At 45.7% G+C, this 20,235-nt stretch overlaps 1 protein-coding gene across 4 annotated transcripts in view; it reads right to left on the bottom strand.

The window, feature by feature from the left end:
* FUT9 (fucosyltransferase 9) overlaps positions 1-20,235 on the bottom strand; it is a 240,233-nt gene that overhangs the window by 210,138 nt on the left and 9,860 nt on the right. Inside the window, exon 1 of one of the 4 annotated variants that reach the window (XM_053287557.1) lies at positions 15,198-15,276. The exons of the other annotated variants lie outside the window; for them this stretch is intronic. The gene's annotated coding sequence lies outside the window, so the exon portion shown is untranslated. Of the gene's footprint in view, positions 1-15,197; positions 15,277-20,235 lie in introns of those variants that run through there. 4 annotated transcript variants of the gene reach the window in all.

Here is a 20,235-nt window from a genome sequence, read left to right as displayed (position 1 = left end):
CCCTACATTCTTGACAGCCCTTCATTCTCTCACCAAACATACCATCTTTTCCGCTCTGTCTTTCCCTCTGTGGGTCTGTCTCTCCCTCTGTGTAAATGGGCCAGATTATCCTTAACACAGAACTGTGGGTCAAATGGACCCACGATTCCGTGCCCTCCTCCACCAGCTCTCCAGACATAACACTCCAGTAGTAAGACCGCAGAGAGGCGGAAGAGTTGGCTGTGCGGGCTTCCTTCTTTCCTGAAGTACAGCCTACGCAGTCAATAGCAACCATAGCAAGGGAGGAGCTCCCACCGTCAATTCCGGTCTGCAATGGAGGCAAGTTGTGGCCATGGGTTTGGATGTACCTCCGGCGCAACTGAAATACAGTTCGTGATGGTGAAACAATACAAACCGAAAGTGAGAAATGGAGTTAGGGGAGGGAAACTATGGGTTCATTTGTTTGTTTAACTGTAATTGCCTGGATGCATACATTCAAGTTTGGGAACCGGAGGCAGGGGCATAGCAAGGTTGGAGTGGGCCCAGAGACAAGATTTTAAAATGGGCCCCCAGCCCCTCAAAGTCCAGGGCTTCCGCACACTCCAGGCCCCCAAGGATTTAAGTCCGATATTTCAAAATAAGTATGCTGCCTGGAATACATTTCACGGAATACACACACGCACACTTCACAATATATAGTGATATACATTGAATACTATATATTTGTGCTACTTTTAATGCCTAGAACACACTAGAAACACTAATTATAATGGGCCCCTCACTGCAGATTAGCAATAAAATATTGAAATTCAAACTAGGAAGAGCCCTGCATTTTCTTTTCAGTTTGTCATACAGTAGCCTAGCTCTGCTTATAGTAATACGGTACTAACATGTTGTATCTCTTGAGCAATGCAAAAGGACAAAATAAAGATTTGAAAAGATTTGTAAACTGCTTCAAGGACTTTGGTTAGTTGAGCAGTATCTAAATCTAATAAGTAAATAAAAGTTAGGCAGTATTAAAGACTAACAGCATGTGTACATTTTTGCAGTGCTTTTCACTTCCCTCAACTCAGATAGTCAGGTTAACTACACCATTTCAGGCCAGCATATAGACTAATCCAATTTTTAAAAATGAGGACTTATCTGACCAGTCACCCAAGTCATTCAAGGTTTGGGGGTAGCAGCAAGAGGGGCCCACTGTGCTTAAGCAGGTCCTTCAGAGTGGTCCTTAAAGCAGGTCTTTCTCAGAGCCTTCCATGGCTTTTTGCATAATGTGGGATCAAGATTAGAAAGTGCAGCAAAGCATAAACAGTTGCAAATGGGAGGAAGGAGGCTATAGCTTGCTTTGCATATTTATCCTTGCCTGGAATGTGGACCATTTTTTGAAAGGCTCCTATTTCAGATACGAGGACAGAAGCTGCTGTTTGCATGTGCTTTTCTTCCTGTTGCTTGTTTATGGAAAATAAGTGAAAAAGAAGAAGGTGAAGAAGACAAGAGGTGGGAAGGGAGCACGAGACAAAGGGCTGTGCTCGCTCAGGTCTTCTCATGTGTAGGTGGGGGGGGGGCAATTGAAGGAGGACCTTCCCGGGAGCCTGAGGGGGAAGGAGGGGGCAAGTGCCAACTGGGCTCGTCCCTTGGCAGGGGGAGGCTGGGGACAGAAGCTGCAGTTTACATGGGCTTTTCTTCATGTTGTTTATTATTTCCTGTTGCTTATTTATGGAAAATAAGTGAAAAAGAGGGAGAAGAAGACAAGAGGTGGTAAAGTGGGAAGGGGGAAAGGTAGCGCAAGGCAAAGGGCGGTGCTTGCTCAGGTATCCTCATGAGTAGGCGTGGGGGGAGCAACTGAAGGAGGACCCACCAGGGAGCCGAGGGGGGAGGAGGGGATGAGCACCGACTGGGTGGAGCAGGAGCACCCGGCAGTGGTGGCATCTTCGAGGCAGGGGAGGCACCTGGGGCTTGCCAGGCTTTGCCCACCAAAGGGATGACACAGGGACCCTCGGGCAGCAGCAGAGCTGGGGAGCGGAAAGCCCTTGCTGGCTGCTCCCAGGTCCCAGCCCGGCATCTGCTGCTGCTTCCCTGAACTGCTTCCCCACTCGACTAGGGTCTGCAAGAGCCCCGCCATGGAGACGAGACACCCTGTCCTGCTTGTCTGGACTGGCCCGCCACCCCGCAGCTGGTTGCTGAGCCCCTGCACACACACCCTGTTGTGGCTAAATGGCCCTCTCCTCTCAGCAAGTTTCCCCCACTCAGATTAAGCCGCTTCTACACACAACAATAAACATACAACAAAGTTTTTGAGGAGAAAATTACCCCCCGCTGCCCCTCCCTCCTGTTAAGGCTACTGGGATCTGCTACGAGAGGGCTCCAACTCCATGTCTGCTGTCTCTGTCTCTCCTCAAAAACACATGCAGCATGGTAAATTTTGCAGCAAGGGAGGAAAGGAAGTGCAGCCTCGAAGAACTCTGCTACTACAGGCTGCGATCTGTGCTCCGCCAGCGTGCTCCAGTTGATCATGCACCTTTCAACTTTTTTTCACGTGGCGCCGCCAGCCAATGGACGGGGGACAGAACTGGGAAGGAGGAGGAGCGAGTAATGAGAGCAAGGCTACAGCAAAGGGTGGAGAGGGAGGGAGAGATGGAGGGAATATGGCTACTGGTGCGAAAGAAAAAAAGGATCAATTTTGGAGGAAAGAATATAACTGAAGGAAGCTTGGGCAGGCGCGCGGCTGGGGGAGTCATGCGACATGCCTCTGGGGGCCCCCTCAAGGCATTGGGCCCCCAGACAACTGCCTCCCCTTGCCTGATTATAGTTACGCCCCTGATCAGAGGTGAAGGGACCTCTGGTTTCCTGTTGCATATGTATCGGGTCTCTGTCTCTCTTGCTTGAATGTTGCTTTTGCATTTTCATTGCTTGCCAGTAGATGGCACTGACTCTTGGTCTTTTTTATAAATTCCTTTGTAAAGCCATTTTATCCTTCTTAAGCTGTCCAGTTGGATCCGTTGCCCCCAAATGAAGTAACTGCCGTACTTAGTCCCTACCCAAACTGCATATTTAGTGCCTCAGCACCAATCAGGGTGTGCCTTTCTTTTCTCCTACCCCCCCCCCCCCGCCCAGCAAGCCCGGCCTCTAACCAATCAGACATCAGAATAGCTTACAGGCACCTATTCTGACCAATAGCCAACAAACAAGGGCAGCCTAGTCATTTGATTTCACAGTGTCCTTCTAGGCAGGCTGGAGATTTGTATGCAAAATGGAGTTCAGAATAGGCAGGAGTCTTGGCTACCTTTCTCCAGCCTCTCCATCTCCAGAGGAAAGCCAGCCCTTTTCTCCTCACTCAGCACTGACCAAACCCTCAGTGGGGGTTGGATTTCTCCAGCATTTGCTTGGAGCACTTTTCTTTTCCTTTTTAAAATGCCACGAGTAAATCTTGCCAAAATTCAGCAATCTAGAGAATGTGGGGTGTCATGACTCCTACCAGAGCCAGATGAAGGGTGGAGGGAGTTCACTAGGGCTGAATCCTTGTCTGTAAGGGATTCACAGTAGGCTGCTACCATTCACTTTATTTTAATGTGGGACCAACCATTCTTTCCACTTAAGATTCCTGGGGAAGGTTAAAGTGGCAAAACCCTTCCCAAAAGTGCTGAGCAGTCCTAGGCCTTCAAAGGCGTGTGATTAAGGCAGACCCAAAATGAAGAGTAGCACACTTCACCCCAGCAAGGGTGTATTATCAAATTAAAAGAAAAAGGTATGCCATAATAACAATTGTCTTTTCATAGAACAGATTGGGAGAGAGAGTTTTCATTAACCTGGCAACGCAAATTCCAAGCAATCAGTTAAAAAAAAAAAAAAAACTTCCCTCATGTGCCTTAACTGACTTGGTCCCAACTTATTATTTACAGGCTTTCCCATTTCCCCAGCAGCTCTCACCCTGCTGCTTCCTCAGGGCGCTCATGGGACAGACTAACCAACAGCTTTCTCCTCTCCAGTAGGTGGCTGAGTGTAGTTCCCACTCAGTCCTCTGGATTGGTCCTTCTGTCTTGAATTTTTCCTTATTAGGAAGATAATAAGGTCTTTTTTCCTTATTACGAAAGGCCTAACCTGCCTTAGTGAGGCCTAGTCCTCCTCCAAAGCCATCACTACAGGGGAAAAGGGGAATATGGTGGACTGGTAGGTACTCCTCTGGGTAGTTCTTTTACTAAAAAGCAAGGAAGTAGCTCCCCACCTTCCCACCTGGGACTTTAAGCAAAGCCTCATGGTAGCTCCTTTACCTTTCTCTTACTTTCTCACCTCTCTTGAAGGTGAAAGAGACGTAGGTAGGTTATAGTTTTCAAATAAAACAAGGCATTTTAACTGAAATTACTAACTGGACAATTGCAAATTTATCCTGTTTGAAATGTGTGTCTTTAATGCGGAGATATGTTTTTATTTTTTAAGAATCCTGAGATTATTGTCTTCTCTTCATGGGCAACCTAACAGGCACAGCTTGGAAACCAGTCCAGTCCAGAATAGCCAAGCAGCTCCACAACTCCATAGTCTTTATGCCACTTTTTATTTGCTGTGGGTTGGTTATTTTATATGATTTTTAGGCTTGTGATGTATATGGCTTAATTTTCAAATCTGCTAAAAGTTTCTCTCAAGTAAATGTTACATAGAACTGCAGCCAATTCTATACAGTTTATTCCAAGTAAAGATTTAATGAAATCATTGGGGCTTGCTCCCAAGTAAGCTGGTGGGCTTACTCCCAAGTAAGCTGGTCTTGTGGTCACAAGCATGAATTGTCCCCTTTGCTAAGCAAGGTCCACCCTGGCTTGCATTTGAATGGGAGACTACATGTGAGCACAGCAAGAAATTCCCCTTAGGGTATGGGGCTACTCTGGGAAGAGCACCTACATGCTTGCATGTACAAGGTTCCAAGTTCCCTCCCTGGCATCTCCAAGATGGGGCTGAGAGAGACTCCTGCCTGCAATGTTGAAGAAGCTACTGCGAATCTGTGTAGCCGGTACTGAGCTAGATGGACCAATGGTGTGACTCAGTATATGGCAGCTTCCTGTTTTCCTAACTGCTGTGTACATAGGATTATAGCCCAAGGACATATCCCAGAAATGTTTATATTGTGATAAAGGGAGAAATAAGGCTTACTTTTAAAAAAAGAAGTATGCACGTCCATATGTGTGAGAAGAAAGGAAACTAGTGGGCTCTGAGTGTGGACAAATACATTGTGGTATTTTCAAGCAGTGTGAAACATGTTTAAGCAAGTGCTCTCTGCAAATAGGCACTCAAGGTTCAAAACCTCCCTCCCCCCACTAAGTTGATTTTCTTAGCCTAGTCATGCATAGGGTGATGAGGAGAGGACTGTCTGAGACTGCAAGGAGGGGGAGAAATGGAAGCAATGTTGATAGAAGAAGGGATGGAGCTTCTGAGAGGAAGAAGAGGTAGGGGGACTTGTTATTGTGTGAGGAAGCATTGCTACATACAGAAATTATCCGTACAAGTGACACTTTAATTGTCAACAGAAAACAATTTTAACATGATTCCATGCTAGCTAAATTGAAAAGCATCACGATTCAATTTGTTCTTGGGAGCAGTCACACCCACCATGAACCACTCTAAGGGCAGGAGTCCTTTACTCACAGCCAAAGAGGTGAATTTAGCACTAAATTAGCACTAAATAGCCAGTTGCCAAGTGTTGGTGTGAATTATGGAGATTTTGGTTGAGACAAGTAAACAACTTTACAGATGGAGTAAACCATGGGCTGGTGATTAGCATCTTTTTAACATAGGGTTGGACCTGCCTACTTACTATAAGCCACCAACCCTGCCCCTCCCCGGTCACCCCTGGCTCCGTTCCCTCCCCCCACCCCAGTCCCCAGAAGCGGCCTAGTCATTGCCACTGCTCCCAATAACAAATTTAACTGTGGCATTTTTCAATTTAGCTTGCATGCAATCAAGTTAAAAACCTTGTCTGATGACTATTAAAATGTCACTTGTACGGAGAATTTCTGTTCTCAAGAGAACTGAAAACTGCATGTAATTATTGTTTAATGTTTTTGTTTGTTATTATTGCTAGAACAATATGAAGCTGCCTGCAGCTTACACTTCTGTACCCTAAGATACCCTTGGAAAACAGACCCTCAAAAAGATTGAGGGTTTCTCTCTCTCAGGGGATGTTAAATGCATGTTTTTAGCAATCCACATATAATAATCAATACTTCTGGAAAGTAACTGAAAAATCATTTTGGTCATTTTAACTATTTCTCTGCTGTACAGAGGTCTGTACAAGTAAACATGAAACAAAAAACATGGCTTTTATAAGTTGGAGGAGGACATCAAACCTCAGGCATTTCCTGGGAGAATATACTGCAGGGAAGAACACATGAGAATTACAGGGATTCAGTTCCCAAGAGTATTAGTCTATAATTGACTTATTCATTTGAGAAAAGATGCAAGGAATTAAATACATTTAGCCTGAGTTTAAGAGAGATCGTGATCATTTTCAAATATATGAAGTTGTCACCAGGAAGACAAATGCAAGCTCAGCTATGAAGCTCATTGGGTGGTTTGGGGCAGGTCTCTCTCTTTTTCTCTTACCTAGTGTTTTATAGCTGCTTCCCACATAAACACAAAGTAATCTCATGTAAATTTAACTAAGAGTTTATTCAGAACTATTTTCTCCTTCTCCTCTCTTACCCTTTCTATTCCTCACACACTGTACTGGATCCCCACTGGGACAAACTTCTGAACAACAAAATATAAAAGGTTACTAGACAGAAAACAACACCTACAACACAGGGTTATAGGGCTGATAAATGGGATAACCCCATATAAGCCACCTTGAACTACTTTGCGGACAAACAGGATACAAATGTGATATACAAATTAAATACAAGTACATGAGAGAACTAGGGATGTGCACAGAGCCGGGTTTCCCGTTTTGGCTTCAAACCGGACCAGATTCAAGCTGACCAGGGCAGCTCAGGCTCAATCGAGCTGGGTTCGGTTCTGGTCTGGGCATTGTGCCAGGCAGAGCCAGCTCGTGAGTCGCCTGGAAGGCTATGCTTGTAAAAGGGAATTCGGTGAGGATTCCCCTTTACAAGTAAAGGGCTTTCCATAAAGTAAATGGGGGGGGGGGGAGAGAAAAGGTAGTCTTTATTTTAAAAATAGTAGCCTGCTCGGATTGAGTGGTTCCTGCAGTGGGACACCGCAGTGGCACCCTGCACTCCTACTGCTGAGGGCATTGGGGACTGAGGATGGGATGATATAATAAATAAATTTCCGAGTGAGAGGGGAGGGGAAAGGCACACGCACACACACACACAAAACCAGGCACAGCCTGGCCCTCACAGATGTTGTGGAAGGGCATTTAACAACTGTGCAGAGTGTTTCTATTCTAGTTAATGGTTTGCTGTTGCTTTTACTGATGACCCAGAGCAAGATGTACAAACAACAAAGAAAAAATAATCACGGGGAAGGCGGGGAGGAGCTGCCTCAAACGCGATCTGGTCCATTTAATCTCTCAAATCTGGTCCATTTAATCCCACAAAAGGAGGGGATTTCAAATTCAAAATTTGAGGCAGAGAGAGAGCCCTTATACTGTGCCTCTCTTGAAGAAGAGAATACATCAGGACAGTAGGAGGAAGCAAGGTTTGATTTGTGGTTTTCTTTTTTCAGCATTGAGTACAAAATGCTGTGCTATTTTTGCAATAACTGTCGGGTGTTGCTGGATCTCAGACTGACAAAGGCAGAACTTGGGTGCTTGCCTTGAACCTTCCTTGAGTTGTGGTTTGATTTGTTTGTGAGTGTTGTGGTAGAAAATGGACATTGGTGGCGCTCTCTCTCTCTCTCTCTCTCTCTCTCTCTCTCTCTCTCTCTCCCTCTGGTGTGTGTGTGTGGTCCTCATGGACCAGCACTCAACTCCTAATGGACCAGCACTGGTCCATGGACCAGCAGTTGAGAAACACTGTGCTATACCACAGGTTGGTAGTGTTTCTGAATCTGTAATCAACAGAACACTGACTGCAACTAAGTTATTCCGCTACTGTGGTTAGTTTCTGTAATTTCAATATATAGTAGATGTTATATCAGTAATGTGAAACCACTTGTTCTCCCCATGTTATAGAGTTAAGAATAAGGACCTCTATTAATACAAGGATTTTCTTTATAGCAGTGGTGGCCAGTACAGGCGGGGTTGGGGGGATAGGAAACAAGCTACTGGTGTGGCTTATTCTCAGCCTTCTTGCTCAGACCCAGCTGCTGTGCTCTCTCCTGCCTCACCCTGCCGCAACGTTATACCAGCCCACACACCATGTGTTAACGTGGCAGGGCAAGGCAGGAGAGAGCAAGGAAACCAGGGTGAGACAAGGAAAATGAGAATGAGCTTCAGTTGTGGCCAGGAGCGTAGTGGGACTGCTGGTGGCCTGTATACGGCCACCGCTGCGGGGCCCCACTGACCCCGCCCCCACGTCTGACATCAGACACTGGGGCTAGCCACGCCCCCGCATCTGACATCAGACGCGGGGGCGTGGTCTGGCCCAACAGAGCCTGGAGGCTCCATTCGGCAGAGAGAAAGACTCAGTTACTCTTTAACTGCTGAAGGGGCTGCATGGCCCCTTCGGCAGTTAAACAAAGGCTGGCACTGCTTTCGCAGCACAGCCCAGGAGCGGCTCTTCCGTTTAAAGAAGAACCGCTCCTGGGCTGCGTTGCGAAGGCAGCGCCAGTCTTTTAGCTCCTGTAGGGGCTGTGCGGCCCCTTCAGGAGCTACTTAGGCTGGCGCTGCATTCGCAGTGTGCAAGCAGGAGCGGCTCTTCCCTGCCTTTGCAAGGAAGTGCTGCTCCTGGCTGGCGCTGCGAATGCAGCACCAGCCTTTGTTTCGCTCCCGAAGGGGCCACGCGGCCCCCACTCGGGAGCTAAACTAGCCTTCCTGCGTCTGACATCAGACGAGGGTGTGTGTCTGGGCCGCTCTCGCGGCCCCTGATTAGTCAGCAGCCCAGGTTCTTTGAACCCGTTGGCCCAATGGTGGCTCTGCCTCTGCCTGTGGCTGATTTTCCACATACCACCAGCCCAGCCCTTACCAGCCACGACTGTTTCATAGAATCTTGCTGTACAAGTTAACTAGTAGCACTTGTCAACACACTGGTCCCAAACTGGAGAAACATGAGTGCAGCAGAAAACCTCACAAACACTGCTGCTATCATGGTATAAGCGAACAGAATCTGTGGGGGTTCCGTTCTCTGCTACAACCACAGATAATGGAACCACAGATATCAGGGCTATTCTCACGAGCAGCAAAAATCAGGCTAGGAGAGCCTAGCCCGATTTTTGCTGCTTGTGTAAACCACCAGGGAAGCCCGGTGGCTTACAAGCGGCTAGCCTGCTTTTGTAGCCCTCCCCTAAGCCTGGGTTTGCAGAGCGAGTGCTCCGCAAACCTGGGCTTCCTGATTGTGAGTAGCCATGCTGTGGCTCCGCACCATGGCTACTCACGAATAGACCCCTGGAGGGGAGGCAAAAAGCCACCTCCTGGCTCCAGGGGTCTCCCCAGTATGCCCTGCGCCACACAGTCCCTGAGCTCCCCAGCCCCCGCCGGCTCCGTCACAGAGCTGGCAATCATGTGGGTGGCCGATCCGGCCGCCCAGGGCTCTGGCTCTGATCGTGAGTGGGGAGAGTGGGCTTAGCCCGCTCTCCCCGCTCTGCTGCAGAAACTGGGTCTCACTGATCGTGAGACCCACCTCCCTGAGTCATTGAGTCAATGGGACTCAGGGGGTTAGGTTCCTGGAGGCTCTGGAAACTGTGAAAAACAGCTATGGGCCCTAACAACTGGGAGAATAAATTGTCCTACGATGCTCCATGCGTCTCCATGGGTCCAGCAATACCCCCCAAAAGTCCCAAATCCAGCTTTAATTTTTAAAAACCTGATAAAAGCTTGCTTATTTATTTATTTATTTAAGCAAGCAAGCAAGCTGATAGAAAGTGTTCCTGGCCACTGCCTCAACGTGATAAACCAGAGACAGTTTGGGATCCACGAGCACTCCCAAGCCACATACCTGATCTTTCAGGGGAAGTGTAACTCCATCCGGAACAAGCAGATCAAAACCATCTCTCAGGTCCCCCACCCCACGTCAGTACCTCCATCATCTTAATTGAATTCAACTTCAGTTTGTTATCCCTCATCCAACCCATTGCCATCTCCAGGCAGGCATTTAGGGAAAATATGCCATTTCCTGATGAGGTTGATATGGAGAAAAAGATCTGGGTGTCATCAACATATTGATAACACCCTGCACCAAACCTCCTGATGATCTCTCCCAGCAGATTCATGTAGATGTTAAAGAGCATTGGAGACAGTATGGAGCCTTGTGGAACTCCATACTTTAGTTCTTGCTTTGCAGAGCAGCAGTCTCCAAGCAACACTATCTGGAATCTACCAGAGAGGCAGAAACCACTGTAAAACAGTGCCACCCAATCCCATCTTCCTCAGGCGACCCAGAAAGATACCATGGTCTATGGTACCGAAAGCCGCCTATAGATCCAAAGGGATCAGCAGAATATAGTATATTTTCATCGGAAAGTCATTTTCAATTTGGTTGCACTTGTTTACATTCTTTATGATTCGTTTAATCCTACTGTATATCCCCTTTCTTAAAAGTCCTCTTTACTGGGTATTTCTATGTTCATGCGTCTGGCATGCATCTACCCATATGTTGGTGATACCTTTTTCCTGTGCCTCGCTCAGACCTTTCCCCTTAATATGCTTAATCATTTGTCTGTTGAACGTTCCAAATGTGTTTTAAAATTAGGACACAGATGCCAGACATGAGTGAATCATTCTGAGAAAGATCTAACCACAATGCTGTACCTGTGTTTCCCTAACAGCTAAAATTGTTCACATAGTTCTACACAGCCCTATTAATTTATTACACTAATTCTACATAATTTCACAACCATTCCTTCAATAAGAAAGCACAGGAAACTACAATTCCCATTAACCCCAGCAGAGAGGGTTAAGGGCAAGTTGCTGATCTTAGGAAAAGCTGAGAAAGACTTGAGCTTGTTTCCCAAAAGTGCTCAAAAACTGTCTGCATTAGAAAAAGGAGCAAAACAAGGATGGGGTAGGGATCCCATGGGATAGGGATCACCTATCACTAGGCTAGGCAGAACATATAAGTTTGCTTTAATCAAAAAGCACTTTGCCTGTTCTGTATACTGACTGGCTGCAGTAAAATATTTCAGAACTACTTCCAAGTGTTTATCTCTCCCTGACAATAGTTGTCTAGGATTGTGGTCTAAGGATTGCAATTGTAATCCTAAACTTACCATCAGGGGCATAACAAGGCTGGAGTGGGCCCAGAGACAAAATTTAAAAATGGGCCCCTCGCTGATACACACACACTTCACAATATATACACTTGCCTCTCTGGGGGGCCCCTCGAGGCGTGGTGGCCCCCAGGCAGCTGCCTCCCCTTGCCTAATAGTAGTTACGCCCCTGCTTACCATACTCAAAATTCCCATTGATTTCCAAAGAACTTACACATAAATATGGCTAGATGTGTTCTGTTAGATAAATTAGGACACAGATGCCAGACCTGAGTGAACTATTCTGAGAAACATCTAGCCACAATGTGGTAACCTGTCTGTTTCCCTAAGAGCTAAAAATGTATTTATTTATTTATTCATTCATTCATTCATTCATCACATTTATATACTGCTCAAACTTTCATCTCTGGGCGGTTAACATAAAACAATTAAAACACATATAAAGAGTTTAAACAATTCAACAATTTAAAATCAATCACAAAATTAAAACCAACAAATTTTAAAGGGCTGAGAAAGCGTAGTATAAAAGATGGGTTTTTAGATGCTTTTTAAAATTGCCAGAAATTGGGAGGATCGTATCTTAGTGGGGAGTGCATTCTACAATTTCAGGGCAGCAACCAAGAAGGCCCGTCTCTGTGTAGCCACCAGACGAGCTGGTGGTAACTGGGGATGGATCTCCTCAGATGACCTCAATGGGCGGTGGGGCTTATAGTGATGAAGATGCTCTCTTAAATACCCAGGGCCTAAGTCATTTAGGGCTTTATAAGTTATACCTAGCACTTTGTTTTTGCCCGGAAACCTATTGGCAGCCAGTGTAACTCCAGCAGCAAAGGAGTAATATGGTCTTTTCGAGATGACCAGAGACCAACCAGGCTGCCGCATTCTGAACCAACTGAAGTTTCTGAACTACATACAAAGGCAGCCCCACATAGAGCACATTACAAAAGTCAAGTCTGGAGATCACCAACAGATGTACCACTGTTTTGAGGTCATTGATCTCGAGAAACAGACGCAGCTGGCATATCAGCCGAAGCTGATGGAAAGCACCCATGGCCACCACCCCAAGCTGAGAAACTGGGGAGAGGTGTGGATCCAGAAGTCTCCGAGAATGAAAACCTGTTCCTTTTGGGGAAGTGTGACCCTGTCTAGAACAGGTAGATCAAAATCGTCTCTGGAGTTCTGACCCCGCACAATAAGAAACTCTGTCTTATCTGGATTCAGCTTCAGTTTATTCTCCCTCATCCAGCCCATTGCTGCTTCCAGACAGGCATTTAGGGAGGATATGCCATCACCTGAAGAAGCTGACATGGAGAAGTAGATCTGGGTGTCATCAGCGTACTGGTAACACCCAGCTCCAAATCCCCTGATGATCTCTCCCAGCGGTTTCATCTAGATGTTAAAGAGCATTGGAGAGAGTATGGAGCCTTGAGGGACACCATACTTAAGCTCAGATTTCGAAGAGCAACAATATCCATTCGACACCATCTGGAATCCATCTGAGAGGTGGGAGTGGAAACACTGTAAAACAGTGCCTCCCACCCCCAACACCCTCAGACGTTCCAGAAGGATACTATGGTCAATAGTATTGAAAGCTGCCAAGAGATCCAAAAGGACAAAGAGTCACACTTCCTCTGTCAATTCCCAATTGGAGATCATCCATCAGGCCAACCAAGGCAGTCTCCACCCCACAGCCTGCCCGAAAGCCAGTTTGAAATGGGTCTAGGTAATGAGTTTCCTCCAAGACCACCCAGAGTTCAGAGGCCACCACCCTCTCAATTACCTTGCCCAACCATGGGAGGTTGGAGACAGGCCTATAATTGCTCAACTCTGAGGGATCTAATGCAGGCTTCTTTAGAAGAGGTCTAACAATTGCCTCTTTAAGACAAGGAGACATCCTGCCCTCCCTCAGAGAAGCATTTATGATTTCCAACAGGCCGCCTACAATAGCCTCCCTGCTAGATAGAACAAGCCATGTTGGACAAGGGTCAAGAGAACCAATGGTAGGCCTCATCACTCCAAGCAGCTTGTCCACATCCTCAGGAGTCACAAACTGAAACTGAGCTAGTCAAATCACATAAGAGGAGTTGTTGGACACCTCCAGTTCAGACATCAAATTAATTGTGGAGTCTCCATCTAAGTCGGCCCGAATCCGAGAGATTTTATCTGCAAAAAACTCTTTAAACACATCATGGCAGGTAACTGATGACTCCAGATTCTGGTTCAAGGGAGGAGGGGCAGATACTAGTCCCCTCACAACCCTGAACAACTCCGCTGTGAATTCGCAGAGGCAATACGGGCAGAAAAGAACCGCTTCTTTGCTGCATGTACTGCCTGAGCATAGATCTTTAAATGTGTGCTATGTTGTAATCTGTCGGATTCGAGTCAAGTCTTTCTCCACTTGCAGTCCAGTCACCTACCTTGCCACTTCAGCCCCTGTAGATCTTCCGTATACCAACGGGGCAATTTTGAAGTTGGTCGGATGGAACGCTTGGGAGCAATCGTGTCTACTGCCCTGGTGAGCAAGTTGTTCCAATTCTCAACCAGGGCATCAACAGGATTACTGACAAAGCCAACACTGAATCCCTCCAAGACTTCTTGGAATCCTACTGGACCCAATAACCTCTTCAGGTGGACCATTCTAATAGGCCCCTAGCCCCTGCATAGGTGGGAAGTGGTTGTAAGTCCAACCTTAACCAGATGGTGGTCTGTCCATGACAATGTGGAAATCACAAGAGTCCCCACCCACGGAACACCACCCTGATCAGAGTAAAAGACCAAATAAAGCGTGTGACCGGCAATATGTGTCGATCCAGAGACCACTTGGGATAGGCCCATCGTTGTCATGGCCACTATGAACTCCTGAGCTGCCCTGGACAAATCGGTCCCGAAATGAACATTGAAGTCCCCCAGTACTTAAAGTCTGAGAGACCCCAACGCAGTTTCCGTGACCAAGTCCGTAAGCTCAGTAAGGGATTCCGTTGGGCAGCGGGGCAATCGGTACACCAACAGAAGCCCCAATCTATCCCTGGTCTCCAAACTTAAGTACACACATTCAGTATGGTCTGATACCCTAACAGGGACCCTGGTAAGGGAGATGTTATCCTTATACACCACAGCCACTCCACCTCCCCGCCCACATCCCCTCACCTGCTCCTCTACAGAGTATCCTGGCGGGAGAAGCTGGGACCAGACTGGACTGTTCATATAGTTCTACACAGCCCTATTAGTTTATTACACTAATTCTACATAATTTAATCCCACAATCTCTCCTTCAATAAGGCGGAACAGGAAACTACAATTACAAGAGTATTGCTCATAATATAATCTTAAGAACAGTTCCTATTTCTTCTCATTTTTATCTCAGAGCATGAATGAAAGTCATAAACACATATTGTAAAGTAGTGCTTAACATATGGGCAAGACAAATGTTTTGAATGAATAGTTTCAAATCTTGAGCATATTGCTGATTAATCAAAACTTTGATACTGGCAAGAGTCACTATATATGTGATTCAACTAAGATTACCTTAGGGTTTTTATTTTTCTTGTACATAAATAGTTTTGCTTATACATCCTATATGAAATCTGAAAGTTTTAATGGTTGAAACAATATTATTATTATTATTTTATTTTATTTAACACATTTGTATACCGCCTAAAACACAAGTCTCTAATATGGCCTTAGTAAGAGCTTAGGGAAACATGCCTTTAAAAAAAAAAAACACTATTAAATATTAACATTTAAGTGATCGTTATTTACTTTTCAATGACAACATTAATACCCATGGTGATCTATCATACACATCTTGTGTCAGTTCAGAAATTATTTCTTCTTTAGGGAAGAAATTGGATCATCTTCTAAGCCAATTTTCTGAAAACTGAACCCACCCCACAAATTCACCCTTTACTCACCCCTCCAGCAGCGGACCAAGCACCAAATAGCGAGTGCAAGGGTTCCTTTCTTCCTTCTTCCTTTCCTACCCTGTGGTTGCCCTGGCACATGGCAGAACATGAGTAAAGTGTGGGGGGCAAGGAGGCTCCCACTTTTCAGCTGTTTACTACAGCAATTTGGGCGGGGGGAGAACCCCAACCTAGGTAATAAAAGTAGTATGTACTCTTCAGCTCTTCTAACAACCTGCCTGGTATCCTTGACAGCCAGACAGAATTTCACTGCTGATGATCTCCCCATCACTGTGCTTGTTGAATTTCTGCCTTTGGTAATGCAATTGGTAAAGGAATAGGGAGCTTGTTTAAGGGATGCATCAGTGCTTTTATGACATCAGCAGGGATTATCCTAAACTCAGACCTGTTTGTATGCTTATCTGCAACCAGCACATCTCACTCTAAGGAAAGGAGGAAAGCTTGTCATACTAAACAGGTCTGTAAGCAAAATGTTAAGAAAGAAAATGCTATATAGAGTAGGGATGTGCACAGAACCGGCTGGGGGTTTGGGTTCTACGTTGAACCGGTTTGGTTAGACAGTTCTGGGTTAGAACCAAAACCCGCCCCCATTCGGTCTGACCTCGGACCGAACCCCCCCCCCCATGGTTCAGGGGGTTCACGAAGGGGTTTTTAAAATTTCATTTTTTTTAACTTCTAGCCCCTTCGGGGGGCTTCCTCTAGGCCACAGGGGGGTCCACGAAGGTTTCCCCTTCCCTCACCAACCTCATTTATCACTGGCATGGCCCATTTTAAGCCCTTTTTTGGCCCGGGCTGTGGTAAGCTGGCGCAGCAGCAATGTTGCCCGCCGCCGCACATGCATAATGGCACAGAGGTTAAATGTTAAATGTAATTAGAAACTAATTTCAGAAGACAACTATGAATTGTATGTTAATCAAGGTCTTTATTTCAGTGAAAACCTGGCTTTCACTCCTCTTTAGAAAACTTGAACTGCAATTCTGCACAGAGTTAGTGTAGTATCTTCCCCTAGGTAAGGTTGTTAGGCATACTCACAACCAGTCAGGGGTGTAGCTATAATTGAGCAGAAGGGTTCAAAGAACACAGGGCCCCAGGTCCTGAGGGCCCTCTAGCTCCATCCCTCCCTATTTTCTTCATTATCTCCTTCACTCTAGGGGGCCACCAGAGAGAGGGATGAACATGAGCCCCCTCTCCCCTAGCTACACCCCTGCAACCAGTTGCTTTTTTGGCCTGACCTTGGGCCTGAAGGAGCAGGAGACAAAGTAGATTTAGAAGCCTTCTTTATTCAGACACGACTGCAACGAACTCTGGGCAGTTTGCATTTAGAAAACAGCTAAGCCACACCTGGCCAAACACAATTTAATCTTAACTTAATCTTAAAGCGACAGGACATATATACTACAGTTAGGCCACTTCTGGTCTGACACTGTCCAGGGCAGCAAGAGGGTATGCTGCAGCCCCGCACCAGCGGTTTTTGAGACAGCACCAGCAGGGGAAACACAGCAGAGGGGAGGGTGTAAGAGGAAAAGGATCTCTTAATCAGTTCGTGCACATCCCTACTTCTGAAGCACTGCACAGTTGCACATCTGCAGGGATGATCTGCACCCCACTCTCCAGCTCCAAATTGGGAGGAAGTCTGGGGCTCATCACACTCACTAGAGGGAAGTGACAATCATGATGCTAAATGGAATATATTGTCCACTCCTGTCTTTTACCACACAGTTATTTCCAAAACAGAGTAACAATTTACTTATGGATGTCAGGAAAAAAGTACACTCCTACTTACTATGCTATATTCATTCTGTAAGCAAGTAACTAAAGGTGAAGTGTGCCGTCAAGTCGATTTCAACTTTTGGTTCCCACAGAGCTCTGTGGTTGTCTTTGGTAGAATACAGGAGGGGTTTACCATTGCCATCTCCCACGCAGTATGAGATGATGCCTTTCAGCATCTTCCTATATTGCTGCTGCCCGATATAAGTGTTTCCCACAGTCTGGGAAACATACCAGTGGGGATTCGAACTTCCGCTTGTTAGTCAAGCATTTCCATGCTTATCACAATCACTTCCCTAAACATAAATATAATTAGGGCTTCTTGCATTGCAATTTTGGGTGTACTTTAAAATTGTTTTACATGTACACCTAAAGTAGGAATGGAGCAAACATGTATTGGAAAATACATTTATCACAATTACACTTGTCAGAAAGCTACAAATGGCTGCAACTCTTTGCTGAGGGCATTCACTATGGCAAACCCAGGTTTCTTGATGTGTAGTTTTCTTGGTAGGTTAAAAGGCTGGCATTTGCAACTAAGCAAATGAGGTTGGGTCCAAATAACTATTAACAAAAGGAGAATAGCTGCTAGCAATGTTCTACAATACCTGCTCAAAAGTTACTGTGTGCTAGAATAGGTTCTGCAGCAGTTCTCAAGCTCTTGCTAATGCACAAGAGATTGCAGTAGCTCTTGTGTACATTTGCAGTACATTTTAAAATTTTCGTTTCACAAGCTCTAGAACAAAATGTAAAATAGCCCTTCAGTGAATCAATAGCATCTAGCCCCTAACACTGGACAAAATTATTTTTAAACTTACGCCCTCCCCGCCACTCGCTTGCTCACTCGCCCCCTCCCACTCTCCATCGCTCTTTCTCTCACTCCTTGCTCGCCCTCACTCACCCCTCACTCACTCATTTGCCCCTCCCTGCCACATGCTTGCTCACTCACCCCCTCCCTGTAGCGCGCTCGCTCATTTTTAAAATCTTGTTTCACAAACTCTAGGGAAAAAATGTAAAATAGCTCTCCAGTGAGTTAAAACCATCTAGTCTCTAACATTGGACAAAATTATTTTTAAACTCGCCCCCTCCAGGCCACTCACTCGCTCACTAACCCCCTCCCCGCTGTTCACTCTCTCACTTGCCCCCTACCCGCCACTCACTTTCTCACCCACTCCCTGCCACTCGCTCTCTCACTTGTCCATTCCCTGCCGCTTGCTCTCACTCTCTGCTCACTCATTCACTCACTCCCCCTCACTTGCTCACTCTCCCCCTTCCCACCACATGCTCGCTCACTCATCCCCACTACATGCTTGCTCACTTGCCCCCTCCCCGCTCACTTGCCCCCTCCCCGCTCATTCACTCATCCCCGCCACATGCTTGCTCACTCACTCCTCCCTGCCACTCGCCCCCTCCCTTCCACTCACTCATTCGCTCACCTCCTCCCAACCAATTGCTCGCTCACTCTCTTGCCCCTCCCCACTCACTCGCTTGCCCCCTCCATGTCACTCACTCACTTACTTGCCCCCTCCCTCCCTGCCTACTTGCTCACTCACTCACCCACTACCGGTTCCTCTTACCTATGAAATACCCACTGCCCAATCACCATGGTGTGCGTGGGGCTTGCCACATATGACCTTAGAGTATATCTAGAGCCTGGGTCTAGATATTTTATGCTCAGCAATAGATGAAACATATAAACAATAAAGTTTACAAGTAATGTGTTTAGATTACATTGGCCAACATCCTTACTAACTGTACAGTCTGAAGCATGGAGCAGAGCAGAGGAATCTGGGTGTGGGCATCCCTCAATGCAATATGCAGCTTGCATGTTGCATTGGGGATCCCCCCCTCAGACAAGCACTCTATGCACCTGTCTCTTTGAAACGATTTCCAGTAGCTGGATTAAGAGTGGGAGAGCACCCTGAACCTGGGCTAAAAGCTGGGATTTTTAAGGGGGTTAGGCAGGGAGCGGAGGGATCCACAAGGATCCTGCCACTTCTCGTAACCAGCCTAACCCTGCCTGGGGCAGCCCAGGCAGGGTTAGGCTGGTCATGAGAACAGCCTCTATGCTTAAGACCTCTGACAACATCTTAGTGAAACCTAGGTTGCTACAGTGGTACAGTGCATGTTTTGAATTATTCAGCTTCTCACTGCATTCTTCAAAGAAGTAAATTTTTATTTCCTTATACTCCATGGTTATGTAAAAGTTTGTTCAAAATCAGTTTTTAAAATACCAAGGGGAAAACTAGTAGCAAATGAAACATCACTAGAAGTATCCTGACCTTGGTAAGAGTAGGATTATGCACTCTGTGATCCCCCCCACTCTAAAATGACACAATTCATGAAGTTCCACATCATCTTACCTAACCTCTGCAAAAAGGCTGTTGCAATCCTGCCCCCATTTACTCGTTGGTAGAAAACAATCTATAAATGTTTAACAACAAGGTAGCACCCTGAACAAATGCAACCGATTTCAATACAGCTTACTTGCAAACAAATTTGTTTAGGGTGAGAGTGTTACAAGGTGGAATAATTTAAATCCATTTAAATCATGCTTATTTATTTATTTATTTATTTATTTATTTATTTATGGCAATGGTAAACCCCTCTCGTATTCTATCAAAAACAACTACAGGGCTCTGTGGTCGCCAGGAGTCGACATCAACTTGATGGCACAACTTTACCTTTAATTTACTATCACAGGGCAGAGGATTGCTGCTAAATCAGTTATGCTAGCATCACAAAACAATGGTTGACATTCTGACCAACTTACTTGGTGGAAGTCTCATTGAAATTAAGAGGACAAGTTACTCATGACTTTTCTCCCATTATTAACTTGTCATGACTCATGTCCTCATAATTTCAATGGGATTTCCATCAAGTAAGTTAGTCAGGATGCCAACCATTGTTTTTATATTTTTCAACACATGTACCCTACCTTTCCATAATACACTCTACATACATACATACATACATACATACATACATACACACAAACACATACACATAAATAAATAAATAAATAGGCTTAGAACTATATAAATTCCAACAAATCAAAACAATCCTAACACAAAAACAAATAGTAGTAGAAAGGCATAATGAAAAACTATATCAGCTACAAATGAATCATCACAGGCTCTCATTATGATGGTGTACCAGTCTTATGCTAGCATAAAATTACCATGGCACCCGCACAATGCAACACAGACAAAAGCAAAAGGGGGGAAAGTTAGTAGAATCTGGTGTATATGTATGTATGTGT

Source organism: Hemicordylus capensis, chromosome 1, assembly GCF_027244095.1.
Source record: "Hemicordylus capensis ecotype Gifberg chromosome 1, rHemCap1.1.pri, whole genome shotgun sequence".
Classification (NCBI taxonomy): domain Eukaryota; kingdom Metazoa; phylum Chordata; class Lepidosauria; order Squamata; family Cordylidae; genus Hemicordylus; species Hemicordylus capensis.
Note: the sequence above shows the minus strand (reverse complement) of the source record. Positions and strands in the feature narration are given on the sequence as shown.